Raw genomic sequence first — 14,964 nt, forward strand, 5'->3', positions numbered from 1 at the left:
AGCGGCGGCGGCCGGCCGGCTACATTATATCGCGCGCGGGCTATCTAGCAGTGCAGTAACGCTGAGTATGCAGAGCTGCAGATCAATCGTCGCCTTGCGCCTGCATGCACAAAAAAAAAAAAAAAAAATGCAACTTGTTTTCATCAAACCTAAATTTAACTTCCTGTTATGAAAGTAATATTTTGAAAAATTGTGTAAAAAACAATTTCAACTAATTGATATATGAAATTTGTTTGTATAAACACAGAATTTTAGAAGAAACGATATTCTACTTAATTCATGATTGACCAATCACAGACGTTTTTACTTCATATTTCAGGTCATCTCGTATATATCTCAACCAATCACGGTGCAGTTTATAAAAAACTTTGGGGAATCCCCTCTTGCCCTCCAATATTTTAAATATTGGTCGCCTCGGCCAAAATTATTGGTCGAGTACAACAAACCTTCTATGTGGGTCGGAGGTTATGAGGTGCGTCAACAAAATAACACTTGTATTTGGGCTCTAAAAATCCTCTGTATGGATAATAATTCCTTGTATTAATCTCAAGGCCATCCAATATCATATAAGTGTTAGGACACGATCTGCCGGCGGATACAGTTTTAGAACAAAAAACGCCGCGGAACGCTATCTGCCGCTACACCGGCCGAGCATGCAGACGCTACTCAGCTGTATTATAGCACGTAGTTCTGTTAGCGGATAGCAACACAACTAGTGAGACCTCTAACTTGTTTAGCTATTCTTCTTATGAATAACCCTTGAGGCTTTAAATCGACAGTAGTATGGAAGAGAGCGCAAGTCACTCTTCCAGTTCAGATTCCGAACATGACAGTCTTGCTGAATTTTATGACCAAATTCCAGTTTTATTCTGCCTACTCAGCGTGCAGATATAAGGCCCTATACGGCTACAGTTTGAGCCCGAGCTCGAAAATAAAGTGGAAGATGAAGGTGCAGTCGGAGGTGAAGACGAGAATGAGCCAGAAGACATTGAGAGGAGGCTGGGCAACAGAGATTGGTAAGTTAAACTGTTGATTTTCATTTAATTGAAATTCTACTGTTTTTTCTGTAGTTCCCTAGTTACCAATTTGCCCCTTACCCGTACTTTTGCGGCTTCGACGTGCATTACCCAATCGGCCTGGGGAGCTATGCGCGCTTGCCATAGCCGTGCACAGTCACTGTCAGCCGAGCCTGGCCGCTCGGCAAGCTGGCCGCGCCATGCATGGCCGTACTATCGATGTATTCGGGGTACCGGGTTTAGCGTTGGCGTAGATTTATCGTTGTTTTTTTTTTTTTTTTCATGAGCTGGCCTAGGAACTCGTTACTGAATGAGCAGAATTGAGATTTGTTTCGCTCAGCAATCACATTTGCATAAGCTATGATGTTGATTTTATGGTAATGGGCTGGACTCTGTATAGAAAATAAACAACAACAACAAAACATTTTTTATTGTGGACTAATCATTGGGTATACTATAGCCAATAGGGAATTATGTATAAACCTGATCGGGCTCCCACCAGCTCAGCCCCGGCGGTTTCCCGATGCTGATGCATTTACAAACAACAGCTGCGCCTAATCTTGCAACGTGCAAGACGTGACTGCAGTGACTGCACAGTGACTGCACTGGGCTCATGCTGATGAATGATGATGTTTCATTTCATTAATTATCCCTGCTCTTTATCTGATCATAAAACCTAAATCTGAAATTTATGTGCATTCTTACAATGAACAGAATTTTAATCAGGCATTTTAGGGCTGCCAACTCTCATGCATTGAGCGTTGAGCCGTTTGATAGACTCACTCATTTTGGTCCTTTCTCACTCTTATTTCATTTGCATGCATTTCTATTGATCTCACTCATTTTGACTCCTGAATTATAGCATGGGCCTATGGGAGTCTCACATACTCTCAACTAGATAAGTTTCCAGTGTTGGCAACCCTGCATTTTATTGCTTGTCCTGAAAATCTTACAGCAGAATAGGCCCTACATGTAGCTGCATGTAGGCTACCTAGGTTCTAACATTGTTAGATCTATCTATAACGTTATTAGAGTTTAGACCTCACATAGGGCTAGGCCCCCCTATGTGGAAATTCTTTTCTTTTTCTTCAGCAATTGTAATATTTTTAATCAATGTTTACGTCAACTAAAGAGACAAACTCTGATCATTAAATTTCAGAGCAAAGTGTTAATTTTTTGTTTCATCTAGTATCATCTAGTATTATGATTTTGTTTTTACTTCATTTAAATTCATTGATTTACATACATCTTTTTCTTACTCTACGAGTATTTAATACTAGTGTATTTATACATGGGGGGGGGGGGGGGGAGGATTGCAAATATTGGCCCGTGGTGCATGATAATGAATTTTGGCAAACTTGTAATATATTGCAAACCATGCCTCAATGACATAATATCTCGTGTACATTTCACACAAGAGGGATACTCAGTAGCTATACACACTTTTTTCAACCTTGCATAATAGCAGATGGAAACTCAGGAAAGAGGTCATATGTAATATGATACTGGAAGTGTTCCTAAAAATGGTTATTTTGAATCGAAAAAGTTATTTTTGTCACACATTTTTTATTTCAGAAAGCAAGCAATAATCCTCATTTCCTTGATCCCCCATTTCTGTCCTTTGTTCAGGTGCTCATGCAGTGGAGGATGTGTTGCCATGCCGACGGTCAAGGAGTCTGTGTGCTGCAAAGAAATTGCACGAGTGGTGGAAAAGATGGACTCTTTTGCTGGCGACGACTTGGATTGCATCACCATGCACCTAGGGTTCAAGACCATTTTTGCCTGGATGAATATGTATTACACTTAGAGACTGCGTACCATGTGCTATCAGTATACGAACAACAATATGATGAAGATGCCAGAGGTGATGCCACAGACAACAAGTAAGTGTTTTTATGTTTTTGTTATTATTTTTTGGGTGTTTTATAAGAATTTTAGTTATACTGTAGATTAGATTTGAAATATGCTTGCATATACCCAAGTTTGTTTGTGTGCGTGTGTTTTTTTGTGCCAAACTTTTAGGCCAAAAAAGTGAAAACCCATTCACAAGAAATAGTGTATATAGGCCCTATGTTACATATGCAGCCTTTGACTGATATTTTCATGGATACACTGTACACAGATCTAGCATTGGTGTCTTGCTTAACATGTGAACAATTAAAAAATTATTGAATTAAAGGGAAGTTGTTAGGCCATTATCTAGCGTATGTTCACTACTGAGTATACATGTGTGGATTTAATGTACATGCACAAGTACACATATGAGTAATTTGCACTGGCATAGCTGGGGTCACAGGACCGTGCCCCCCTCGATCCCCCTTGATCGGGGAGAAAAAAAAAAAAAAAAACACCTCTAATATGGACTTTCAGTGCGTGCCATTTCACGAACTGATATTCAAAACTCTCCCTACCGTAGGGGGTGTACCCCCTCTCACACCCTCTCCCACTCGGTCGCCTTGGCCCCCAACCCCCCCCCCCCCCCCACCCTAGTTGAAAATTCACCACAGTGGCAATATGAAAGCCTGGTGTACATGTAATATATTCATGCACTATATATCTCTACAGTCATCTAGAATCACATAAAGGCATATTTCACACTATTGCTAATCAATATCCTGTGCATATTAAGGAAACATTGGGAAAGAAAAGGAAGCCATTTATCAAAGAAAATTTAACTTCTTTGATTTTTTAATTCTCTCCATTCTAAATTTGAAATTGAGTACATGTACTTTTTCTTTCCTTTCTGTACAGGAGAAACCGCCATGTTGCCTACCGACAGCTAGCGAGATGGCGTTGGAGATTCCTTGGAAGATCTGTGCGGGTACCACTGCCTTCATCTGCGGTTAACATGATCAGCAAAACATTTCCATCTAAGGAGTACAAGGGATTCCAGCTGTAAAACCCATAAAGAGACTGACATTTACAGATTTTGACCTTGACCTTTGACTGCTGACTTTTGACCACTGACCCCCAAAGTTTCTATAATCACTGCCAGTCAGTATACATTCACATATACTAACTTCAATGAAGATACCTTAATTGAAGCATTTGCAAGAAATAGAGAAAAACTAGAAATTTCTACATTTCAACTTGACCTTTGACTTTTAATCTCATGACCCATGTTGTCTGTTGAGAATCTTTATTTGGTAGTACATGCATACACTAAGTTTCAAGAAAATACCTCCAAGGGGGGGGGGGGGGGGGAGATAGAGAAATTTTGAACATTTGACCTTGACCATTTGACCTTGAGCATGTGCACCTGAATGTTGATAGGCAAAACTTTGCCCATGCACTCAGTTATACATTCCAAGTTTCATTAGGATTTATACCTTAAACTGTTAGTTACGCTGTCCACAAAATTCATTACAGACGGACGGACACGTGAACTGACGAACGGACAACTTGAAAACTCACAATGCTTCCGCACTACTTCGTAACAGAGGCATAAACATCAATCAATCAATCAAGATAAATAAAATGTGTGATTACCCCAAGCACACAATCCTATCCCCAACTGAAGCCCTCTGTTTGATTTTTATATATGTTTCTGTGTTGAAAAAAAAAATAATCCATAGCACCATAATAGAACATAGTTTCTAAAAATAACAAGTGAAAATGTTCACTTTTGAAGGAATGAATATGAGAAAAGAGTGAATTCTGAGTGAAATTAGAGTCAAATCGGAGTTATCTCTGAGGTCACTCCACAAAAGTGGAAATAAAAATTGTCACTCAAATTTCACTGTGAATTCATTTTTTTTTATTCAATCCTCCAAGAGTGCATATTTCTTGCTTGTTATTTTTTTAGAGAGTACATGTTCCATGAAACAAAATCATGCACAACCAATAGACACACACACACACACACACATATTACACAACAACAAAAAAGTTTCATTTTGTGCATTCAACAGTGGGAAAAAAAAATCACAACACAACTTCATAGTTTGGCAAGAGCTTCTCCATTATTCAAAAAGCTGCATGATCAAAGAACAGTTGGTACTCATCATATAACACGTCAAAAGGAAATTTATATGAAAAATAATCCAAAAAGAAAAAAGCTACATTATGTAATTAAAGAAATCATATCAAACAAATATAGTATCTGAAAAGGACAAAAAACAAACTCATGGTCAAGAAAACTTTCATAACACAAACTGTGCTTGGTATTCTTTCATGTACACTGTACATGTTTTATCTAAAGCGCTCAACTAAATGCTATTACCCTAAATGCAACATTCTCTGACATGATCTCTTTGCAATGAAGCTTTCATAAAATGTTGAGAAATTAGTGCCCAATACTAACAAGAACTTTGTGCACAATTTACATGAAAGTAAAAATAGAAATAGATGTGAATGTACAGGAGCGGATCCATGAATTCCATAAAGGGGAGGCGCCATTCTAAATTAACCCCCTCCCCTTTTTGTTATATTTCTTTTGTTAAAAAAAAAAAGAATAAAGAGGGGTGTTGCGCCCCCTCTGGATTCGCCACTGATGAAGTTTGACAGTATGCTTCTCTGTGACTTTGATTTACAGTATCGCAGTTGACCTTGGCTAAATATAACTCCCATTTATATGTTATTGGCATTAACTTCATTATTGTCTTTGTTAAATCTCTTTATACAGCTTGTATGCGGAGTACTCCTTGTTTTATTGTACCGCTATTCTTTTTGGTGACCACAAAAAGTGCAAGGTTGTAAAAGTTGAAGGTGATTAGATATCTGCACAGTACTTCAATATACATGTACATCATCTCTTGACTGTGTGGTAATTGGCTCAACTGAAATAAAATATAAAAAAGAAAACTATGGCTAATGCTTGGTCAGGTACAAACACAAAGGGTGTCTTGCACAAATAGCTACAGACCATCACAAACACCAACTTTGACCTTAACTACTAAAATGCTGTGGAAGTTATTGCTGTACAACGTTTTGATAAAACTTTGGTTAACATGGCATCACTTTGTCTGAAAAACACACAAAAAATAAGTCTTGCACACCTGCACCTTCATTTCATCACAAACACCAATTTTCATGTCAATTGTCAATCACCTGCCCGACTAACGTCACACTGATACCTATCACATACCCCTTCACACTATGTTTGGCGGGTGTATGATAATCTGCCAGAGGAAGGAACTGAGTACACCTAGGAGTACTTTTATGATAACAATGTAAGACTATGCAATCCAAGCCACAAGTTAACCTCTTTCATGCTTGAATGACTGTATAGTGGACTCCCATTATATCAAAGTCCTTGGGACCCGCAGTTTTCTTTCGTTATATTGAAATTTTGTTATAACCGAACAAATAAACAATAAAAACACATAAAGTGGATAACGTTACGGCCCAAATTTTTACTTGGTTATAACTGGAATTTTGTTATAACCATGTTTGTTCTAACGGGAGTGCATTTTACATCATATGACATACACTGTATATAATCTTGACATCCATATGATATATATATATAGATGATAATATGTGTGTCATAAGCTAAGTTATTGCTAGAACAGCCTCCCAAAACATACAACATGATTATGAACATGATACAGTAAATGTACATGTATCACAGAAAACAGGGTCCAGAGTGAAACCATGAAAAAGTGTTCATGTTTTCATGATACCTTCGTCTATTACTATGTGTCTAGCATACTTCTTGCATATGGATGAAAGGACTAGGAAGAAAGCCTATAGGATGGATAATCAGGTATCCAGACAGAAGTGGCTAGTATGCTGGCGAATGAGCTCATCCTTGGCCTGGTATGTGTACTGGCTGCTAAGGAATGGTGGGGCATCTTTCTTTTCCAGTTCACTTGCGCTGTAGTTGACACTCCAACGGGATACCTCTTCCATGAGGTCATGAACATAGGCTGCCATAAGAAAAGAAAATATCATAAAAAATGTGTATATATTTGTTTTAGAAATACATATCAACAAGCATGGTTCTATTAAAAAAGGAAAAAAAATACATATACACACACACATATGATATATACAATGTATATATATATATATATATATATACACTAGGTGTTACAAAAAAGCATTTCCTACTTTGGATCCTTAATAGTTCAAAAGTATGTATCAGATAACACTGACATTGATATGTGCAATAGCTGATTAATGTACAATTTTTTTTAGAGGTGCTTTAGAAATGATAGCATAAATCAGATTCAGTAAATTCAAGATTCACTTTGAAGTTAGATTTCAGATTCTGCTCTGTTTTCAACCCTCTGTACAAAATTTAAATTTTGCACAGGGGTCAGATGTGTATGGGAGTGTTTGGTTAACACCCTGACAATGGTCCTGAACAATGGTCAGGATTGGAATGGTCTATTACATATTCATGAGAAATTCCACTTTCACAGCTAGTCTTTATTCATCCTGAAATGTAGTGTATGCAAGCACATGAAAACATGTGCTGATTTTGTTCATCTGTGCATGCATGTTACTCTTTACCATGAATTCAGACTAACAGTAACAGTGCCTAGGGCAATCCATCATGAATTATTAATAAAGCATTCATGTGCCTTGGAGCAATAGTCGGGAAGCCTAGTGAGCAGAGCTCTGAAAAAAGTGGTATTCATGGTATTCATGTCTATTGTTCAGGGTCATTGAAAGCACACACTCACATACACATGGCTCTTGTGTGTAAAGTTCAATTTTGTACAAAGGGTTAAAATTGACCAAAGCCTGGATATTTACTTTAAAACTAATCTCTGATTTAACGAAACTGATTCATGCTCTCATATTCAAATCACCTCCAACTAAATTGTAGACTATTCAGCTATTACTTATATCAATAAAAGTGGGATTTTCTTTTTTTCTGTTTTAACTAGTATATGGTTGGGGGTAGGGCTGGTGGAGGGACATGGTGTGATTCTTTCAGCATAGCAGAAGAAACAATAACATTAAAGTGAGAGGTAAGGGAAGGTGATAACCAACAAGTGATCCCACTGAAGTTGACAAACTAGATATGAAATATTACGTATTTCTTTTTTTTTTTTTGGGGGGGGGGGGGGGGAGGGAAGGGTGACTCAGAACCCCCCAAAAACCATGCCTGCATATTAAAACACATAAATAGACAAAAAGCAGGCCATTGAAGGACAAAGAACTTTCAGAATTTGAAGAAATGTGTTGAATTTGTATTGCAACAAATGAACAAAAAGACACATCACAACATGGCAGAGTTATAGTTTCAAGTAATCTAAATTTAATTTCCATACTTTCTTTATCCGTGTACATTATTATTTCTGGTCTGTGATCATTTTTTTCCTGTAGAGAGGGTAATGACAAAATTATATTCACTTACAGAATGACACCTTTCCTTTGCATACCTTAACTGATGCTTTCTCAGGCTTATACTTGGGCTTGATGACTTTGTACCGCTTTTTCCCACTCTTGGTAGTTGCCTGCGGACAGTTGCTATTGGCATTGTAGTGGAGTGCAGCTAGTTGTGAGTCTGAAGTAGAATTTGAAACCAATAAATCAATTTTAAAAGTCTCTGGTTTGAACAAATCCTTATATAGTATTGAATTCCTGAGGCTGGAGAGATTCCTGAGGGGGATCATGCTCATGGCTAGCAAGAAGCTCATCCAGCATCTGTAATGTGAAACAAGAAAATTTCATGATTGTGCCTTTGATTTGGTCAATGGCATATGCCATGAATGCTCAAAATTGACAAATGCTAGTAAATAAGAAACACAAATGTAATAAGAAAGCATATTTATAGAATATATGGTCAACTTCATTAAAAAAAAAAAATCCATAGGATACATGCCAAATCAGTTCCTTAATACAAAATGTTTGTAATTCTCACAACCTGCAGTTTTACAGCATGGTTGAGCAATGATCTATAATCAGAATAAGAAATTCTCATTTGTCAAGCTGACTGACAAGCACCTGATAATATATTCAGATGAATAAACTTAAACAGCCTAGAAACTATGGAATGAAATGTATAGGTTTTAACTCTCTCAAGCACTAAATCTGCACCTTTAAGCATTCAATCACAGGTTCACATTTTCCACACTATCGTACAGTGGTACCGTATCCTGACAAAATATTATGCAGCTAAAATTTTTTTAGCTCGATAAAATGTCAGATTATGCATTTAACAAAATAGCTATGCCTCATCTAACACTCTCACGCAATCTTGATCGTGGGTAGAAGCATTCACAACTGTACCGTACCTATGGGGGGGGGGGGGGGGCATTGTGCACTTCTACCCCCTAGGATTTTACAAGGAATTTTTTTTTCTGCTTCGATATGGGAGGGAGAACATGTACTATGCAAAGCTACCCACCCAATTTCATCCTCCAAAATTTTGTGTCATGCACTATGTAGCTCCCCCCTCCCCCATAAGCTCCCTGGACTTGTACGACTTGAAACCCGGCAGTGGATCACTGACAAAATTGTCAGTAACATCAGTTACTGATGCATTTTTTTTTCTTGCAGTTCTTTAGAAATGCAGATTTGGTGCAAAATTTATCATTCTAATTCCTTTAGCCACAGCAAGACTACAATGTACCTTGTATACCGGTACCTATATCTTAGATAGCAATATCAATTACAATTCAAAGGTATTTTATTTGCATTTTACCAGTACTACAGACAACAGAATGTTGTAAAAGCACTGTATAGTAACATCAGTTACAGTACTGGTACTGTGGAATTGCCCATATGGATAAATTGCAAATGAAGTCTGCATCTGAATTATATATATAAAAAATTACACGTAGACACAAACCTACTGATATTGACCCATGGATGTGTCTGCATTTATGGTCCTGGCCCTTCTGCCTTGATGCGACTGAGTTGCGACTACAGTGTATGTCACTGCCTTTCTTCACAATTAGGACGAGCAAGTTCTTTGTCCATACTGAACTTTGTCTTGACTTTAGAACATAGGTGACCTATATAAGGCTTTCTTTGACTTGAGTGACAGCCATACAGGTAGGTACCCCAAACCAGTATGCTCTTATTTTTTGGGGAAAAAAAAACTGAGCCTGTCATTATGTACAGTACTAACCACCCTGTTATTTGTATATCTATATCATTGTCATTGCTATCGAGTACCCATGGTATTTCATTTGTCACTGCAACTAGTGTAGTGTATTGATTTATGACTGCAGTCACATCACACTCACACTCACACAGTCACAGAGCATAGCCAGCTACCGTGACATATTCGATTCACGAATGAAAACACAAAGAAAGACCCCACATTTTTACCGAATTTCTCATTTTGTAAGTAAATGCCGAACCTACAAAAACGCAATATCGCCAATCGGTCCCCTCTTGTTCTGCTTGTGCGTCTTCACTAGATCTAGACGTGGTCTACTGGTATGTGCAAAGTCTATGGAGGTTGAAAGCAGTCACCGGCTATGACGAAATGAATGGCGGTGAATGGAGTGCACAGCAGCGTTGCCAGGTCCCAACAGAGCAAAATCACCAAAAGGCTTGTAAAAAATCACCAAAAGCCATAAAAAATCACCAAATTTGGAAAAGCGTAGGTAAGGCTTCAATTTCAAGACAATATGATGTCAATAAACCTTAATCAAGCACTCTGCGCGAGTCTCGGTGCAATGATCGGTGCGCCGTAGTCACACACACTAAATGCAAAATGTGTACAATGTGTATGGATATCCAGTGTTTGTGTGTGTCGATTGACAAAAAGGGGCACATGTTATGTTTCTACAGGAAATAAGGGGAAAACTTTTTGCAAAATGCATTTTCGTTTTCAATTAGTGTGATTATTTTTCATTGGTCTAAAAATCACCAAAAAGTTACCAAAAATCACGAAATTTTGATTTGGTTACCAGGCTAAAATTTTGTCACCAAACAACTTCAAAAATCACCAAATTTCACCCTTTTTGGTTCCCGAAATCACCATCTGGCAACACTGGTGCACAGTGCAGTGGTGGACTACAGTATTTCACGGGATCCGGGCTAACTCGGCCCACGGGACAACTCGTCCCACCCGTCGAGGGTGGGCCGAGTTGTCCCACCCGTTGGTATCGATAGTGATCGTGGGCGCTTGTCTGTGTTTGAGTTTATTTTGTCTGTGTGACGTCTTTTTTAACCGTAACTTTTATGGAATTGTGCTCAGTGGTTTCTGTAAAGAATATTTGCCAACTTTTGGGGGATACAACGACGTAAAAATGAAATTTCAGACGTTTTTATCGCGGTTCGCGATCCCCATAGGTTCACGTTCATTTCGCGCGGTGGGCTAACTCGGCCCAGCTAAGTTTTAGCTGTTGTTTTGTCAGTAAATCTCCGTAAAACTATCAATTTTATCATGTATAAAGGTGTATTCAGGGTACCTTCAACTAATTTCATCTTCGAGGGAATTTAATTTTGCGCATGTTTGGGGAAATGTTGGATATTTGTTCGCATGGTTTCATCTTTGCCGTATCCGCACCGCACCGGTCTCGCCACCAGCAGCTCGCTCACACATCACTGTGGCAGAGCTGAGCAGCGCCATGCCCATGCATGCCCACTCTCGGCCAGGCACGGGCCGGTGTCACAGTCGATCCGTTCCGGGTTCCGGGGGAACCGATATACTGGTCGAATCCAGTCGATTAGTTCCGCGGAACGAATATACCGCACAATAGGCCGTACGCAGAAACGTTCCGCAACCGCCGATCCTATCCGGGTTGTGCGAGTAGGCCTCATTAAAAACAAAATAATATCTGTGTATTGTGGATGCTGATACCAAACCAAAAAAATCTGAGAAAGCTATTTCTTCATTTTTTAAATGATATTAAGGACAAACCTATTTTTACGTTCTGATAATTTCCCTTTAAATGAATCGTATTATAACCTCGTACAAGTAGCGCGAAGAAATTAATTACTGTAGGGCCTACAATGTATTAGCTAAATAGCATGCACAAATACGTACGAGTCGATCATCTGGAGCCGTTGCGCAGACAGTGTACGATTAGCCTTTATTTATAGACAAAACTTCAAAGAACAGTTCAACGAAAGAGCATGATAATACTATAGTTATAGGTCCTACATTTATAAGAGACTGCTTGAAGTGGGAAGGAAGAGAGAGGGAGGTTTTGCTGGTAGGGTACAGCAAGAATAAACATGTTTTTTTTTTTTCGGTGAGCTTTGTTCTGATAAGAAAATTATTGTTCAGCTGTACTTCAAAACAAAAAAAGAATGTTGGTCTAATAGTCTGCAAACAAATTGTTAATGTGTATGCCGTGTATGCAGGGGACTAAAATGGAGCTATGCATTTGGATTTCATTTCATTTATATATTTTATTCTCATTTTTCTTTCAACAAAACATAACACAAAGTAAATCAAAAATGCAAACATAAGCAAGTATACATTACAAAGTATGACATTCATTGGTAATTAACAAACTAATAAAGATATGCACACATATTGGTATTACAAAGTTATGTTTGCAGGGTAAAAATGAGAACTAAGAGATCCACTAAAAAGCGTTGGTTGTAGATTTTAGACCACTCTAAAATATCTTCAAAAATACTTATTATAATTACAAGTGCGTAATTATGCATAATGCAAAAAATAAGACAAAATGAAAGAAACAACAGAGACAACAACGTGACATGACTAAACTGAGGGGAATATACGAATGAAAGGATTAGAGCAAAAACAAAATTAAAGGAAGGAGAGAGAGAGAGAGAGAGAGAGAGAATGCCTACACGCTGAACAGGATAAACGGAAGAGGAGATTTATCGATTGATTACTTAAATTGTCCGCTCTGGAAATTCTTTATACATTGGATATCGCAACAAAATTTACATTCAATACATCACAGGTACACCACAATCAGACATGTCATAGAGTACAAAATGAAACTCACTCACATTAACATACATTAACGTATGCACCATAATAACAATACATTAACCCGACATTTACAACTACATGTATACAAAAACTATTGATATACAGCTGTATACGAATTGAATTGAATTGAATTTATTCATTTATGGATACATGGATTAAAATTTCTTTATTTTAAGCTGTTGATGTAAAGCTATTATAACTCGAGATGAATAAAATTTTCCTTTGTTTACTTTTCTCCTTATTTTTCTCCTTCGCACTCTAAATCTCTTCTTTATTCTTTATTTCTAATTCTGTGTTGTTTTTCAGTTTCTCTCTTTGTTAGCCTACTGCTTTTACCCTTTTTACTTTTTATCTAAAAAGATGCAATTTTGGGGTACATAAAGCCATATTTCTGTCTGTTTCCTGTCGATTCATGTTACATGTAGTTTATTATAGCTGTTTTTCATTTTCTTATCTCTTTCAATTTCTGTCTATCCCATCGCCACTATTGGCTTCACACCTTTTACATGTGCATATAATATGCGTTTCCATTAAAAATGTATGTACATATATAAATGAAACTTAATGTTTACGAAGAGAAAATGTAACTTTTTTTATGGAACACCAGATTTCGGACATAGGTGCACTTTTTGGATATTCAAGTTATAGGGTATCACTAGAAGTCAGAAAATTTACGTGAGTTTGTGATATGACCCCATATTTTGCATGCACTCTAATTTCTTTCAAGGGGAGGGCTAGTAACTGATCAATGGGTATCAGTGGGAATGCTCGGGGAAGATTGTTCCAATTCCAGTAGGATTCATTAAAGAGTACATTGATATATCTATTGTTGTATGAAAATTATTTGCTTCAGAACGGTCTCATATTCAAGTATAACTGTGTTGTTTAATTCCCCGTGACTGTACAGGCATGCTAACCCGGAAACATTACACTGCACATTACTTGAATATGAGACCATTCTGAAGCAAATACTTTTCACAGAACAAAAAATGCACTCTTTTAAATGAATCCCCCAAGGATTGGAACAATCATCCCCCAGCATTCCCACTGATTCCCGATGATCAGTTACAAGCCATCCCCTTTTAACAGAAGATACTTTTTGGGGCCTCAGTCCCTATCATGGAAAGGGAAGACATTCAAGATTGAACGGATGGTACAGTATTGACTATAAGGTGGTGTTCAGAACAAACAAATAATGAGAAACCTGCAATACTAAACAGCATTCAATTCTTTTAGGAATTCAGAGTTCATTTTACACAAATTATAGCTTCAAATTGCTGAGATAATTATATGTAGCTACAGTGCGTACAAAAAAAGCAACAAGATTCAATTTCGAATTTGTGAAGATGGTGTTTACTTTACTCCAAAGTAAGTAGCAACATCATAAAGCCATATAGTCTCCTCTTTCCAATGACATCTTATTTATTCTTACACGGTCACGGATGGCTGAGTTTCAGTTAGTGAGACCAGCATAAATCCTTTTTAATTCACTTTTTTTTTTTAATGTTCAGACTGGTGAGACATACATAGGGCCCTTCTTCTTTGAAAACAACCGCAACGAAAATGGATGCTTACAAATTTTAAATTTACATGCGATTCCTGAATTAATGGAAAATTTTCCTGTGCAACAAAGGGGTGTGTTCAGACGCCTATGGTGGGCACAGGATAGCGCACCAGCCCATCGACTAGTTGAAATGTAAGAAACAGATTGGCTGAGGTATTTGGAAATCGGGTGATTGCCTTGTATCATGGTGTGCAGCCATTGGCCACCAGAATCTCTGGATCTGACTTCTTGCAATTTTTCCCCCTTTGGGGTTATCTCAAGAGCAAAGTGTTCATTACCCTTCAACCTGACATTGCAACTCTGAGACAAAGAATCATTGAATTTGAAGCTCTACGCCATCAAGCCACAATGATTCGCAGAGTTGTGCGTGAGATGTAGAAAAGAGCTAATCTCTGTGTGGGAAGGAATGGTGGCCATGTTGAGGGGCATGGGATGTAATGTTAAAAAGAGATATCCGAAAAAAATAATGGTAAGTTGTGGTTATTAATTTCATTATTCCATTAATTTGTTAAGTTAATTTCTGATAAGGTGCATTGATTCTTGCAGGGTCTAAA

At 37.8% G+C, this 14,964-nt stretch overlaps 1 pseudogene; it reads left to right on the forward strand.

Moving 5' to 3' along the window:
- The first annotated feature begins 451 nt into the window (after positions 1-451).
- LOC139740066 (uncharacterized) lies at positions 452-3,915 on the forward strand (annotated as a pseudogene).
- Positions 3,916-14,964: the final 11,049 nt, after the last annotated feature.

The sequence above is a fragment of the Diadema antillarum genome, unplaced genomic scaffold (assembly GCF_040938485.1).
Source record: "Diadema antillarum isolate AM-2024a unplaced genomic scaffold, OU_Dant_1.0 seq00000830_RagTag, whole genome shotgun sequence".
NCBI classification, from domain to species: Eukaryota; Metazoa; Echinodermata; class Echinoidea; order Diadematoida; family Diadematidae; genus Diadema; species Diadema antillarum.